We start from the raw sequence: 14,795 nt of genomic DNA on the forward strand, positions 1-14,795 counted from the left end.
TTAACTACCTTAATTATATGTAATTTTTCTTCTTTGTTTAGGTTGTTATATGTTATGAAGAAATAATATAAGAAGATACCGAAGTTATGCACCAAAAGATTTTAATGGTTTCCTTTTCTTTTTCTAAGTTATGTATATATTAATTTTTTCAAATTCACGTTCAATCATTCGCAATGCAATGTAACATAGGGCTTTGTCATCACAAGAAAGAAATGAACTAGTTCATTCAATTAGAATGCAACATGGGATCATTCATTTAGTGTATATATAGGTACCCTTCCTTCACAAGAATGAAATGAACAAAAAAACACAACCGCAAACCATGCTCCTATCCTATAAACACAACTACAATTACATAACAATTTTGTTAGAAACACAAAAACACAGTTCCCTTCCTCCAATCTCACTCAAATAAATCTCATCCCATTTCTTTCATATGAGAACAAGAGATTAAAACTAACAATATGAATACAAGAGATTATTAATAATCTCGTGTATTCACATTGTTAGTTTTATATGATATTAAAATCCTATAAATTTTACAAGTTATAAACATTTTTTAAGAGGTATAAGTTATAAACATAGATATATACACCTTTGAACAATCAATTTTATTTTCGTACTTTTGTTTAATTGATAAAGTCATTATTTTGTGTCCCTTTAAAACAAGTTTTATCCACACCGAACCAATTTAAGTAAATAATATTGAGTTTTAAACCATCCAAATTTGTGATATAAAATTATGTAATTAGACCTTTGCATGCCTAACTGTCAACACACAAAAAGAAAACAATGTTTGTATTGGTACAAAAGAAAAAGAGTTTTTGCAAATAAGGTGTAAGGTTTGTTTTTGAGGGGACTCATGGTAGATAAAAGATAAATAATTTGTGTAAAAACAAAAAATTGAGAAAGTTTACATGAACCTCATGAGCATAAGGTGGTTGGTGATGAAGAAAATCAGGGGTTTATAATCTTAAACTCATCGTTCCTTATGAGCTTATAATCTTCAATATAATATTTGCCACTGAAATCAGGTATCGTAATTGTGTTCCAGTCATTTGCATTAGAAACCAAAGGTGCTCGGGTATAGTACAAAATACTTCCTCACAGTAACACCCATCCTCAAACACATCATCCTCGATGTGTATATTACGTTTCATGTTTAAGGGTGCAATCGATCACACTTTCAACACCAGGAAAGGTGCAATTGATCACACTTTCAACACCAGAGACAACACCAAAAATAGAACGACCCCGTATAAAGTGGTCACAACCAACACCAGCAATAATAACAAATATAAAATAGGTTTAAGATTGTAATTAGAACTTCAGATTTAAGGTTGTAGGGATTGTTTGCAAAATTTGCAACATACCTGAATTTCCCTCTCAAGTCTATATGTCGTGGAAGGAAAATTGAGTCTTTTTTGTATGTTGAGAAATATTGAGTTGGAACGTTATCTTCTCTAGAGTCTGCATGTTGTGGAAGTAAAATTGAGCATTTCTCGTATGTTTAGAAAGGTTAAGTGAGAAGTGAGAAGCTTGGTAAAAAAAAAAACTCAAAACCAACTCTATCTATGACTCTTTTTAGCTTTCTGGACATCATCATATAACTGTTCAATTTCTTTCTACGTCGTTCGAAACAACTCACTTACTTGTGTAAAAGTATATTCCACAAAACCAAACTACCGATTCAAAATGAAAAGCTTAGGAGTGACAATTTAAATTTTAAACACTAAAAATAATGATATTGGTTTCTCATTGCATATTTAGTCTTGTTATTAAAAATAATAACTTTAGTCTTGATACGAATCTATTTATTCTATTTATGCACAAAATAAATTTTTCATTGTATATTTAGTCTTGTTATTTTCATCTATACTATCTATATTATATATATAAAGAAAACTACCCCTTTCAACACTTTTGGGTTGAATTTTTCATTTCCAAAATACCCTTAATTTTCAATACAAATAACATATGTATCAAAAAGATAAGAATAAATTTAAATATTAAAATAATAGTGTAACAAACACAAATCTTCAATTTTTTATATTTATCATTTAAAAAGTGTAATAAACTAGACGAGTTTATCTATACTTACATTTACATCATTTCAATTATACCTTTAAACAACAACTTCTTATATAATAAAGATTGTTGTTGGTGTCATTAAAAAACAATTTAGATTATATTTTTTTGTCATATTGTTTGTATGATTGAAATAGATAATCATGATTAGTTTGGTTTGTTATAAGTTGAAAGCAACAAACATTTGTATTTTTAGTTTTAATCAAAATCAAAATGTCGTAAAAAAAACACCGTTCATAATTTTTAAATATTATCGCAATAAAAGAGCGGAAAGACGGGCACGTGAGTGCCCATCTTTTCACTAGTCAGAATAACAAAAGTAGTCTGCATTTTATAAACTTAATAATGTTGGTTTCTCAAGTATAAATTTTAGATTACTTAAAAAAAATATCAAATTTACCTAAGTTAATTTGGAAGAGATATATTACCATCTCATTTAAGTGCTCTAGTATAACAAAAGTAGTCTGCATTTTATAAACTTAATAATGTTGGTTTCTCAAGTATAAATTTTAGATTACTTAAAAAAAATATCAAATTTACCTAAGTTAATTTGGAAGAGATATATTACCATCTCATTTAAGTGCTCTAGTATTGAGTTAAAATTTATCCAAGTTAGTCAATTTAAAAAAATTAAGCTATAACTTGATTGATTGTATTATCCAGCTAAAATGTTGATTTACTACATACCAATTAATTATGTATGTTAATATAACTTAGATGTAAGAATATGTTTTATTTTATTTTTTTGGTACAATGAATGTCATGTCGGCAACTTGAATGAGTAAACATGTGATTATCCAATATCAAGTCCTAGATCAATTTTCATCATATTGGTGATGATGAATGTTTGTGTTGAGTCATTAAGTTGTATGTGTGGTTTCTCACAGTAACACCCATCCTCAAACACATCCTCGATGTGTATATTACATTTCATGTTTAAGGGTGCAATCGATCCCACTTTCAACACCAGAAACAACAACCAAAATAGCACGACCTCATATAAAGTGGTCAAAACCAACACTTGCAATAATAGCAAATACAAAATAGGTTTAAGATTGTAATTAGAACTTCAGATTTAAGGTTGTATGGATTGTTTGCAAAATTTGCAACATACCTGAATTTCTCTCTAAGCCTATACGTCGTGGAAGGAAAATTGAGTCTTTTTTGTATGTTGAGAAATATTGAGTTAGAACATTATGTTTTCTAGAGTGTGCATATTATGAAGTAAAATTGAGCATTTCTCATATGTTTAGAACGGTTGAGTGAGAAGCTTGGTAAAAAAACTCAAAACCAACTCCACTTATGAGTCTTTTTAGCTTTCTGGATATCATCATATAATTGTTCAATTTCTACGTCGTTCAAAACAACTCAATTACTTGTGTAAAAGTATAATTCCAAACAACCAAACTACCGATTCGAAATGAAAAGCTTAACACTACCAATCTAGATTTTAAACAATAAAAATAATGATATTGGTTTCTCATTGTTTGTTATTAAAAATAATAATTTTATTCTTGATACGAATCTATTTATTCTATTTATGCACAAAATAAAATTTTCATTGCATATTTAGTCTTGTTATTGTCATTTATATTGTATATAAAGAAAACCACCCTTTCAGCTAACTACCATTTCAGCTCTTTTGGGCTGGATTTTTCTTTTAAAAATGTCCCCAATTTTGAATACAAATAACACATGTAACAAATAGATAAGAATAAATTTAAATATTAAAAAAAAATAACAAACACGATATGAATATATATATATATATATGTCTTGTTTTTTTTTTCATTTATCATTTAAAAAGTGTAACAAATGAGATGAGTATATTTATACTTACTTTTTTATTATCTCAAATATACCCTTAAACAAATTTTTCTATAATAAAGATCGTTGTTGGTGTCATTAAAAACAAGAATTTAGATTATATATTTTTTTGTTATATTGTAGGTGTCGATGAAATAAATAATCATGATTAGTTTAATTTGTTATAACTTGAAAGCAACAAACATTTATATTTTTAGTTTTAATCAACATCAAAATTTCATAAAATAAAACACCGTTAATAATTTTCAAACGTTAGCGCAGTAAAAAAAGCGAAAAGACAGACACGTGGTACCCGTCTTTTCGCTAGTATATATAAAGAAAACCACCCCTTTCAACACTTTTGGGTTGGAATTTTCCTTTCCAAAAATACCCTCAATTTTCAATACAAATAACACATGTAACAAAAAGATAAGAATAAATTTAACTATTAAAATAAGTGTAACAAACACAAATCTTAAGTTTTTTTTCTTTATCATTTAAAAAATGTAACAAACTAGACGAGTTTATCTATACTAACATTTTCATTATTCCAATTATACCCTTAAAAATCAACTTCTGTAATAAAGATTGTTGTTGGTGTCGTTAAAAAACAATTTAGATTATATTTTTTTGTTATATTGTTGAAATCATTGAAATAGATAACCATGATTAGTTTGGTTGGTTATAACCTGAAAGCAACAAACATTTATATTTTTAGTTTTAATAAAAATCAAAAAGTCGTAAAAAAACACCGTTCATAATTTTCAAACATTATCGCAATAAAATAGCAGAAAGACGGTGTGCCTGTCTTTTCGCTAGTCATAATACCAAAAGTAGTCTCCTTTTTATAAACTTTTTTTTTGGTTACAAAAGAGTTAACAGCAGCAAAAAAAGAAAAGGAAAAGGAAAGAAAACAGAAACAGAAAGCAGAGAAACAAACAGCTAGCTCCTAACAAAATAAATGCCTAGCGCATCAGCTCTAAGCAAGGGGAGGAGATCAGCTGGAGGCGATTGATGGACGACAAGATCAACATCTGAATTAGCACCAAATTTAGCAAAGAAGTCCGCACATTGATTCCCCTCTCTTAAAGTGTGGTGGAGGGAAATGTTCCGATCATTTAGCAGGTCTTTGATATTCTGGATAAGAACGGCGTAGATGTGGTATCTCTGAGTGTCATTCGCAATAAGATTAACAGCTAGAAGGGAATCCGAGTAGCACATTATCTCAGTCACATTCAAATCCATAACCAATTTCAGCCCTTGGTGAATAGCTGTTAGCTCCGCTAGCAAAATATCCGTTGAATTAGGAATGAAACCGGAAAAGCCTGAAATGAAAAAACCTGAACTATTGCGAAGAATACCACCGTAACCGGTGCGGGGAGAGGTCCCAATGCAGCTGCCATCAACATTAAGAATGAAATCTTGGTGGTTTCTGTTGTTCCATTTCACTAATCGGTTTGAATGAGGAGGATTTTCTTCACCGTTGAAGGCAGAGTTGGCTGCATCAGCTGCTGAAATGATGTTGTTACACAGCCGAAATAAAGACAAGGTTTCATTATTAAGGCACATTAAGTTACGGTGTCTCCAAACCCACCAAAGGCCGGCTAAAAAGATACTAGTACGGGAGCCAGAAATACCAAGCTTTATCCAATCATAAGTTGGTTTCTCAAGTATCAATTTTAGATTATTAATAATGTTTTCTTTTATTTTTTTGGGTACAATGAATGTCATGTCAGCAACTTGAATGAGTAAACATGTGATTATCCAATATCAAGTCCTAGATCACTTTTCATTATAATGTTTGTGTTGGGTCATTAACTTGTATGTGTTGTTCCACTTTTAGAATAATTAAAATTGATTCTAACTTGTATGTTTACTTTCGAGTAGAATTGATTTGTCTCGGGAATCAATTTGTCTTGAAGCTAGATTTTGTAACTTTTTATTCTAAAATTGATGATTTTTACGCACATTTATAGTTCAACTCTTTTTACATGAATGTATTCAAACACAAATCAGTCCTCGTGAGCTTAGCTCAGTTGGTATGGACAATACATAAAATATGCAAGGTTCGGGGTTCGAACCCCGGCCACCACAAAAAAAAATTCAAAAAAATTCAAACACAAATCACTTATCACTTTATCTCAATTCATTTTTATTCATTTTTAACCAAAATCAATTTTACCAAATCAATTAGCTCAAAATCATTTTTTGTCGACGCAAAAACAACATAGACTCGGGAAGCTTAAACATTAAACATCAAGAACTATCATATTAGGCTTATGGTTTACACTTTATCTCAATTCATTTTTAACCAAAATCAATTTTACCAAATCAATTAGCTCAAAATCATTTTTTGTCGACGCAAAAACAACATAGACTCGGGAAGCTTAAACATCAAGAACACATATTCACCAGTTTTTTTAAAGCATCAAGTATATGAATCCACCACTCACACATACATTATTCAAACACTCATATTTTCATTTAATTAAAAGAGGTTTTAAGTCCCTCCATTTACCTGGCAAAAAAATTATTGAAAAGAAATAAAGCATGCACATAAGAAGGCAAGAGTGAAATATGGCAGTTAAAAATCTCTAAGTTCTGAATCACCAAATCCACTACATGTACACAGAATATTCATTGGAATAAAATGCAAGTTAAAGAAGATTTGCAAGTGCATAATGAATGAGGGCCTAAGGCTCGCTTATTTTTTACTATAATAAGGCCATGTGTGGCAAGACCATGTAACTAGCTTATTAATGAATTTTTGTTTCATGATGATACTAATCCAATTTCAATTGTGAAAGCGCAGACGACCAAGACACCAAATCCAAACAGACACAAAATGCATGGAAGTTAAGGACATAACTAACATGTACTGTACCACATGCTATCATTGGTTTCATACCTCCCTTCACCTAATATTGGTTACATGGATCTTTAATAAATAGACAACTTGAAATGTATATGCAGAAATAATAATAACATAAAATGGAAATAGAGATGAATCTTTGTCCTTCATTTGATGACATGACAGTTATGCTCTATAGTTGTTTCATCAAGCAAAATAAAAATAAAAAATACATTGTTGTGCTAAAGAGAAACCGTTCTTCTGTATAGCATTTCATCATCACTCTCCTCTTCCTCATCTGAAACTATGTCGTTTCCTGGTAGCTCTAATTTCCCACCAATACGGAATGAAGGACCTATACTTTCGGTTTCAATATAATTGCCCTGCAATCTCTCTTCAAATCTCTGGTCACTACAATTCAGCATCCAATTCAACGAACATTTTATCCCCTTGCTCTTAAGCCTCTGGTATCTAGGTTTAATTCTTGATTCCAAACTATAAGTGAAGTATTCTGGAAACTCCACAAGCTCTTTTACAGGCCTCCCCATCTCACTTTTGAAGAAGTAATAACTGTTCTTCATGAGCTCAACTCGCAGCGCAATCAATTGAGGACACTTGATCACCATACTAGCCACATCCTGCGATGGTATTGCCCTACCAAGTAAAAACTCAACCGGTTTCATAATCACATTTTGATGAAGACTAACCACCTGTGGCATCTTCTCCACCACCCTCGCAAACCCTTCCGGATCAATCTTAAGCTTCAAACTGAAAAAATATTGTTGGGAAGACAATTTAGCCTCAAGAGGCAACCCAATAATCTGCGGATACTGAGCAATAACCGAAGGCAAACATTCCTTCCTCAAACCAAAACTAATCAAACAATCAACATTAGGTTTCACAGTCTCTTCAAGATCATAGCCAAGTAAATAAGCTCTTTTCTCCAACATCCTAGCTAGAATCTTCTTAGGCAACCCTAAATTAACCAAGTAATCAACAAAAGGCTTTATCATAGTACCAACTCTCATCCCTAAAAAATAAGGATACTGTGTAACCATTGGACCAATATCCCTAGGATTAACACCAATACTAACAAGATAAGCTACTGAAGTACTCATAGTACCTTCAAGTTTAAACCCTAAAAGTTGAGGATATTTTTGCAACACAAATCCAATATCATCTTTCTCCACATCAAGTCCTCTAAGAAACTTAATAACAGGAGCAAGCTCAACAATAACACTAGCATGCAAAACTTGTGGATAATTCTTAATAAATTCACCAAGTTTAGACCTAGAAATCCCAATTTTTTCTAAATACCCTAAAACAGGAATCATGTTTTTCCGAACACTACAGCCCAAAATCAAAGGATACTGATTTATATCATCAATCGTTAACCCTAATTTCTGAATAAACTCAACACGTTCCCTCATAACTTCAACGGTTGAAGGAAGCTCCAAATCCTGCAATTCATCAGGAATAATTCCCAAACCCTTGAGATAATCGAAGATGATGACCCGCGAAACGAGTTTCTCTTTGCGACCTTGAATTACACCCCATGTAACAGTAGGCATCTCGTATTCAGGAAATTTAGAATCTTGGGTTCCATAGAGATTGAAGAGTAAAACCCTAAAATTATTTGAAATTTGGGGGAAAGGGTTTTGGATTGGATGTGGAAGTGCATTTGGATAAAATTGGTGTGAAATTAGCTTAGAAACATTGCGTGATGAGAATATAGTGAGGAATTTTCTTCTTGTGAGCATTGATTTGATAGAGGAAGTGAAGCACTGAAAATGAAGAAGGTGGTTTCAAGTTTGAAGAAAACAGAGTCGAATTGTTGAAGAGTAAATGGAGAAAGAAAATTGTTATTTACAAAGAATAGTTTCTATTGACACAAGTAAATGATATTTTTACCCCCAGTGGTTGTTAACTACCGTTGCATTCTGGATCTTAAGAACGCAGAAACCTCCAGTTTCTAGTTATATGCTTCGAAACCAAACAAGCCCAAATTCACCCCAACTTCAATTGCAAGGATTTGAGCCAAATTTCTTCAAGTAATTAACAAATAAGTTATTTTCTTTCTATTTACATGCAATGTAGTTTGTTTAGGGTGTTATTTTAATAATTTTAGAAAATTGTTAGTGTTTAGGTTAGATTTAAAAATTGCAAATTATGTTAGAATTTGATGTTATAATGTAGGGTTTTTGCAGGCATTGTTGTTTAGAGTATGTTTAGGTACAATGCAGTTGAATTTGATGCTGATCACAGAGACGTGCACCCATTTTAGATCGTGTGCACTTACTCGGGATGACTCATGTGTGGGAAGGAGAGGGTGTACCGTCATTTACTTGAGCGAGTAAAGAGGCAGTTATCCTTTGTGCAGGACGTTCCCAGACATCCGTCAGATGTCCCTCTGGTGCCTACACAGTTGCTGACCACTGTGTTGATTGACGCTCAGGCGTGGTTATACACAGTTATTGCACGCTCACTTGTCTTTGGTGGACAAAACACCAATGCCCATTAGGCACCTCAAATTGAAAATTCTTGTTCCTACATAGTATAAAAAACATCACCGGTCACGGTTAACTGTCGATCAAAACTGAGGTTAAATTTGTTATTTTATGGCGTTCTTTAACCTTGTTCAAGGTGCTCAAAATTGCTCCTAATCGGATTATAAACTATGTTTGTGTGTAAAATTCAATCGAGGATGTTTAACATCCAATTCAACTTTTTTCAACATCCAATTCAACAAAATGTTTTGCAGTTAAATTTTGAATTATTAGATCGTAATTTTTTTAACCACATCCTACAATTTTATGGGGGAAAAAGAGATTAACTCGATTTATTTATTTAGGCTATGTTTGGATGGTGCGAGGAAAGAAAGTAAAAGGAAAGAATGATTAAGGAATGAAAGTGAATAGAAAGTGAAAGGAAAGTGTGATGATTTTTAGGTTGTTTGGAATAAGTGAAAAAGTGAAAGGAAAGAAAGATGTATATTTGATAAATGACATAAATATCCTTATGATAAAATGAGTTATATATTTATTATTTATTTAATATAATATGTTCATATTTACATATTAATAAATAAAAATTGATAAGTTAAAGTATACATGAGAATGAATATTTCAGTTAAACAAAATTAACAATTTTCCAACAATAAAATTTTTAAAACTCAATTTTGTATCAATAACAATAAAATTTGATAACTGCGGTTAAAACATTTATTAATATTGTTGTATTTTTAATTTTAAAACATGAATATGTTTGAGTGAAAAAAGCATAGATATGTTATCATGTAATACGTTGATAGAAGAGGCTAATGACTTTGTAATTTACTTTTTTTTTTTGAAGAAGAAATGACTTTGTAATTTACTAACTAGTATAATCAAAAATCAATCACTTTTTGACAGAAAAAAAAAAGGAGAGCACGTCCAGCCAATTAAAAATGGAATAGAGTACGAGCTATTAGCAATGTGCAGTAGTTTAGTACAATTTTTTATTTTTGTTTCAAGTTTCAACCACCCAACACGAACAGTGCATATTATTCATATTAATTCTGAGGGTTACTTTTGTCATTCCAAAAAAACTGGTCGCTTCTCCACCTTTCCTTCCAATCCAGTGGGGAAAGGTTTTGCATGTGGGTCCCAGCAAAAACATTCTATCCTCTCCTTTTTTATGGTGGTGCCAAACGATGGAAACAAGATCCATCCACTCACTTTCTTTCCTTCTTCCAATCTTTCCATAGAACCAAACATAGCCTTAGTGAAATGTCAATGTCAAAAGAGTGAGCATAAGTGTTGAAAATCTACTATATATATATATAAAAACAAATTACTACCAAAATTTCCTAACTGTCCCTGTTTCTAAATTTTTAACTACACTGTTTTTCCACTTTATTAAAGGGTAAGATGGTAACAAATTTTTAAGTGGGAGACTCCTATGCTTTTTACCATTATTGGACTTATAATACCCTTCTCCTCAACTCAATTACAACTATAACACAAAGGTTACACTTGATATTTTACAACTAAACTCAATTTTCCCACTTTTATCAAAATTTCAAATTTCAAATTTCAAATTTCATTCATTCACTTTATATTCCCTCTCTTACATTCTTTCTACAAAAACATACTTCATTTCTCTCATCTCTCCTCCTCATTTTCTTTCTCAATGTTATATCTATCTATTTCTTCTTCTTCTTCACATTTTAGGATGAAGAGAAGACGATGCTGAAAATAGTGAGCAGCTTACAAATAGTCAGCAAATTCTGTAACATCATCAAAATAACAAATTGTCATCAAGGTATACAAAATAAATTTATGTTCTTTTATTCTACTATGTCTACTTACAAATAATATATACTTCAAAATTGAAAATACAACAGAATCAAATAATATACACTATGGCATCAAGGTACCACTAACAATTTCTTTGCAGGAAAAATCTATTTCCAATGATCAACAAAGATCATTCACAAATTATGGCATCACTGTACCACTAACATTTTTTCTTTACTAACATTTTTTTATGACATTCTTTCTTTACTAACATTCTTTTATTTCTTATATAATGAATTATTAGTTTATTTTGCAGGAAACTTATTATTCTTTTAATCAAAATAAAAGTCTTTACTAAAAAAAAATTGAAGATAAAATATAAAAATATATAGAAATGTCTGGATAGGAAAAGTAACAATTAATAGTTTTCTAAATTGAATATCACCATGAAAGAAATTTTTATTACACCAATGGGTAACAAATTATAGATTGACCTCTTTTTTGGAAATTTTAATATCATTATTATGCGTAATAAAAAGTTATGGAAAACCTCTAAAAAAATGTTATGGAAAAGAATATCACACTGCTAGGACTCATGGTATTGTACTTAATTTGATTTGATGAATTTTTTTATCAACATATTTTTTTTACAATTAATAATCGATATGTTTTTTTGTCAAAACTTAAAACAATTAATAGAAACAAAATTAATTTTTTTTACAAAGACTGCAGAAAAAAAAACGAGAAAATAAAATAAATACAAACATGTGTTAATGAATTTTTTCATCTGTGTATACTATTTTCAACAAGAAAATAAAATAAATACAAATCTTTGTGTCTTCTGTGTATACTATTTTTTCATCTTCAATGAATTTGCATGAAAAGAAAACAAAGGAATATATTTTTATCATTGATCTAAAATAATCTTGCATTTTTTATAAAGAATAACAAAAATATCATTTATCTATTAAAAAAAACTTCTTCACTCCTAACAATAAAAGTTCTAAATTTTAATTAACAAAATAGTTTCTTTTTATATGATTATGGAAAAAAAGGAACTTTTACTTATCAAAGATCTAACAGAAGGATTACTAAAAGGCTACCATTGGTATCTATAAAAGCAAAAACAGATTCACTAATCAACAAAAAATATGCTTACATCTCTTGAAAATACAACAAAATCACATCTAACTTCATCTTTTGATTGTTGTTGTTGGTTTTGCTGCATGTATGATAGCAAGAGATGTAAACTTTGATTTACAATTGTTGTTGTTGCATGTTTGAAAGAAGTCTGCGATTTGGTGGGATGAAAAAGATCAAAAAGAGGGCTTACATGATGAAGTATCAGATCTGCTGCTAAAGAAAATGAATGAGACCAAAGTATCAGATCTACGGTGTCAACCATGAGGATTTCGAAAAAATAATCAGAAGAAGAAAGTAAATGATGATAACATTAGATTGGTAGTGTTGTAATGGACATCGAAAGTCATATGTTGGTGGAGGCGCGGCCACCGCAAATAGAAGGAGAAGGAGCGGCGGCTAGGGTTTGTTTAAGGGAAGAGAGAGCTTTCTCTGGTAAGTGAAGAAGAAGAGAGAGAAAAATAAAATGAAATGAAATGTTTGTAGATGTGGTGTGAGTTGAAGGAATAAAAAATAATAATAAATAAATAAATATGTGGGTGTGGAGTCTGCACGGCTGAGAGTAGTGTTAGCTAATTGTTTTTAAATTTTTTTGTCAACTTATTAATTGTCCTTAATAGAGAAAAGTTGGTGGTTGTAAATGATGGTTGGAAAATTGTCTGATGGTTTTCTTCATTATTCCAGTAATTTAATTAGCATTATTTAAGATATGTATGTGATTCAAATTTTAAACCACAGAGATCAATTTTTTAACTTCTCCCAAGTATAAGTTTCATTCTAAAGTTAATTAATTAAATAAAACAATATTAGATGAAATGAGTGTTTTGGAAGAAGCAAGAAGACAAGGAAAGAGAAATCCTTATAAGTGAATCACGTGATAAATAAGTCATTGACAAAGTAAATTTTTTCTACTTTGTGTTGTCTCTTTGTCCCCTTGCTGAAATAAATTACTTTATATTTAAATAAATTATTTTTTGCTTGAAAATATAAAAATATTATATCTTCATTGTTCTTAGAATACAAAACATTAACTTGGAAGGCAACTGTGATTGTTTAGTGGCCAGAAATGTTAATTTTGGGGGTTAAGTCTGACAGGAGAATAGGAGAACGATGAAGACAAAGAGAGAAGGCCGATAGTGTGATGAGAGAGAATAAATATGTTTTAATTTGTAATTATATACATAATTAATTAATTAATGATGTATGTGGTCTATATTATGAACCACATACATCATTAATTGAATGAACTTAAAAAGTAAAATTTCCTTATTAAAAAACGGATGGAGTACTTCAACTGTATCGGGGCAATATAAGTATGCAGGTAGGGTGTTTCAAGATAAGGACAAGTAAAGCTTTTGAATATAAAAACATAATATACTCCATTTTCCTCGATAATTATAAGATCCTTTGACAATTTTTTTTCCCTTTGTATAAGACTCATTCGCTATTTCCAACTACATTAATTATTTCTTTACATACATGCCCCTATTTATTATACATATTTTTCTTCAATCCACAATAAATAACATGTTGAAAACATAAACTAACCCTCTTTCTTAAATGAAAAAATTGTAAAAACAGTAGTAATTACAAACATATTTATTACAAATATCCACTATCTTAATTTCCGTTATTTTTTCAAAAGACCCTATAATTAAGGACTGATGTAGTACTTAGTATTTTATTGCCACTTTCCAAGACATATGCAGTATTATAAAATTATGGGGGTACTCCCTCCGTTTCAAAATATAAGCAAAATTCACTTTTTAGGTTCATTCATTTAAAGATGTATATGGTCCATATTATGAACCACATACATCATTAAATGAATGAACCTAAAAAGTGAATTTTGCTTATATTTTGAAACGGAGGGAGTAGCACTTAGTGTTTTATCCACTGAAACGGGATGTGGGGGCATGAAGAGGGTAAATAAAATTATATAGTAATATACTCCCTCCGTCCCTTAATGTAACCACCAATTTGATTTTATTTTTGTTCCTAAATATAACCCCCTTTTCAAATTACTAGATGCATTTATAACTTTTTTCCTAAACATACCCCTAATTAATACTACTAACTTGTCTTGAAATATGAATAGTCAAATTTAATACACATACAAACAAAGGACAATTTGGTAATATTAATATACAAAACAGACACATTAATTACACTGACAACTTTTCTTAAGAAATGTGAAAAATGCAAGGGGGTTACATTAAAGGACGGAGGGAGTATAAAATATGATATGATAGACTTTTAGGGTCTGTTTGGAACAGCTGATCATCTAAGGAAAGAAAGCATCAAGGATAGAAACACAGATTTCAAGAAACTTTCTATGGTTTGGTTGCACAAGATAGAGGAAGGAAATACCACTTTTTTCTGGGTCCCACACAAGATTCTCATCCCTCCTAATTTGAGAAGAAAGTTTTCGATGGTAGGGGGCATTGCAAAAAGACAAAAACAACCTAATGTCAAAATATAATCTTTATTTTATATTATTATTATTATATAATATTTTTTATTGAAAAACGTGAGAATAGTATCTTATAAAGAGTATATATTATCATTATATATTTGAGCTATATATTTAGTGATATACTTCAGCTATATATGTGTATTTATTTTATTAAAGA

At 30.3% G+C, this 14,795-nt stretch overlaps 2 long non-coding RNA genes and 1 pseudogene across 3 annotated transcripts; 1 reads left to right on the forward strand and 2 right to left on the reverse strand.

Annotated features, from left to right (window-relative positions):
• Positions 1-6,892: 6,892 nt before the first annotated feature.
• On the reverse strand, positions 6,893-8,759 carry LOC146934677 (transcription termination factor MTERF4, chloroplastic pseudogene; annotated as a pseudogene). The gene has a single exon (XR_015007852.1). The product of XR_015007852.1 is annotated as a transcription termination factor MTERF4, chloroplastic pseudogene (transcript).
• A 2,050-nt stretch (positions 8,760-10,809) lies between these two features.
• LOC146934678 (uncharacterized) lies at positions 10,810-12,657 on the reverse strand. Its single transcript, XR_015007845.1, has 2 exons — positions 12,356-12,657; positions 10,810-11,012 (listed from the first exon to the last, which is right to left on the reverse strand). It is a non-coding gene; the product is annotated as an uncharacterized LOC146934678 (long non-coding RNA).
• On the forward strand, positions 10,908-12,837 carry LOC146934679 (uncharacterized). The gene is made up of 2 exons (XR_015007846.1): positions 10,908-11,047; positions 12,310-12,837. It is a non-coding gene; the product is annotated as an uncharacterized LOC146934679 (long non-coding RNA).
• The last annotated feature ends 1,958 nt before the right edge of the window (positions 12,838-14,795 follow it).

Source organism: Medicago sativa, chromosome 4 (assembly GCF_051527215.1).
Source record: "Medicago sativa cultivar Bolivia chromosome 4, Bolivia_mono, whole genome shotgun sequence".
Taxonomy (NCBI): domain Eukaryota; kingdom Viridiplantae; phylum Streptophyta; class Magnoliopsida; order Fabales; family Fabaceae; genus Medicago; species Medicago sativa.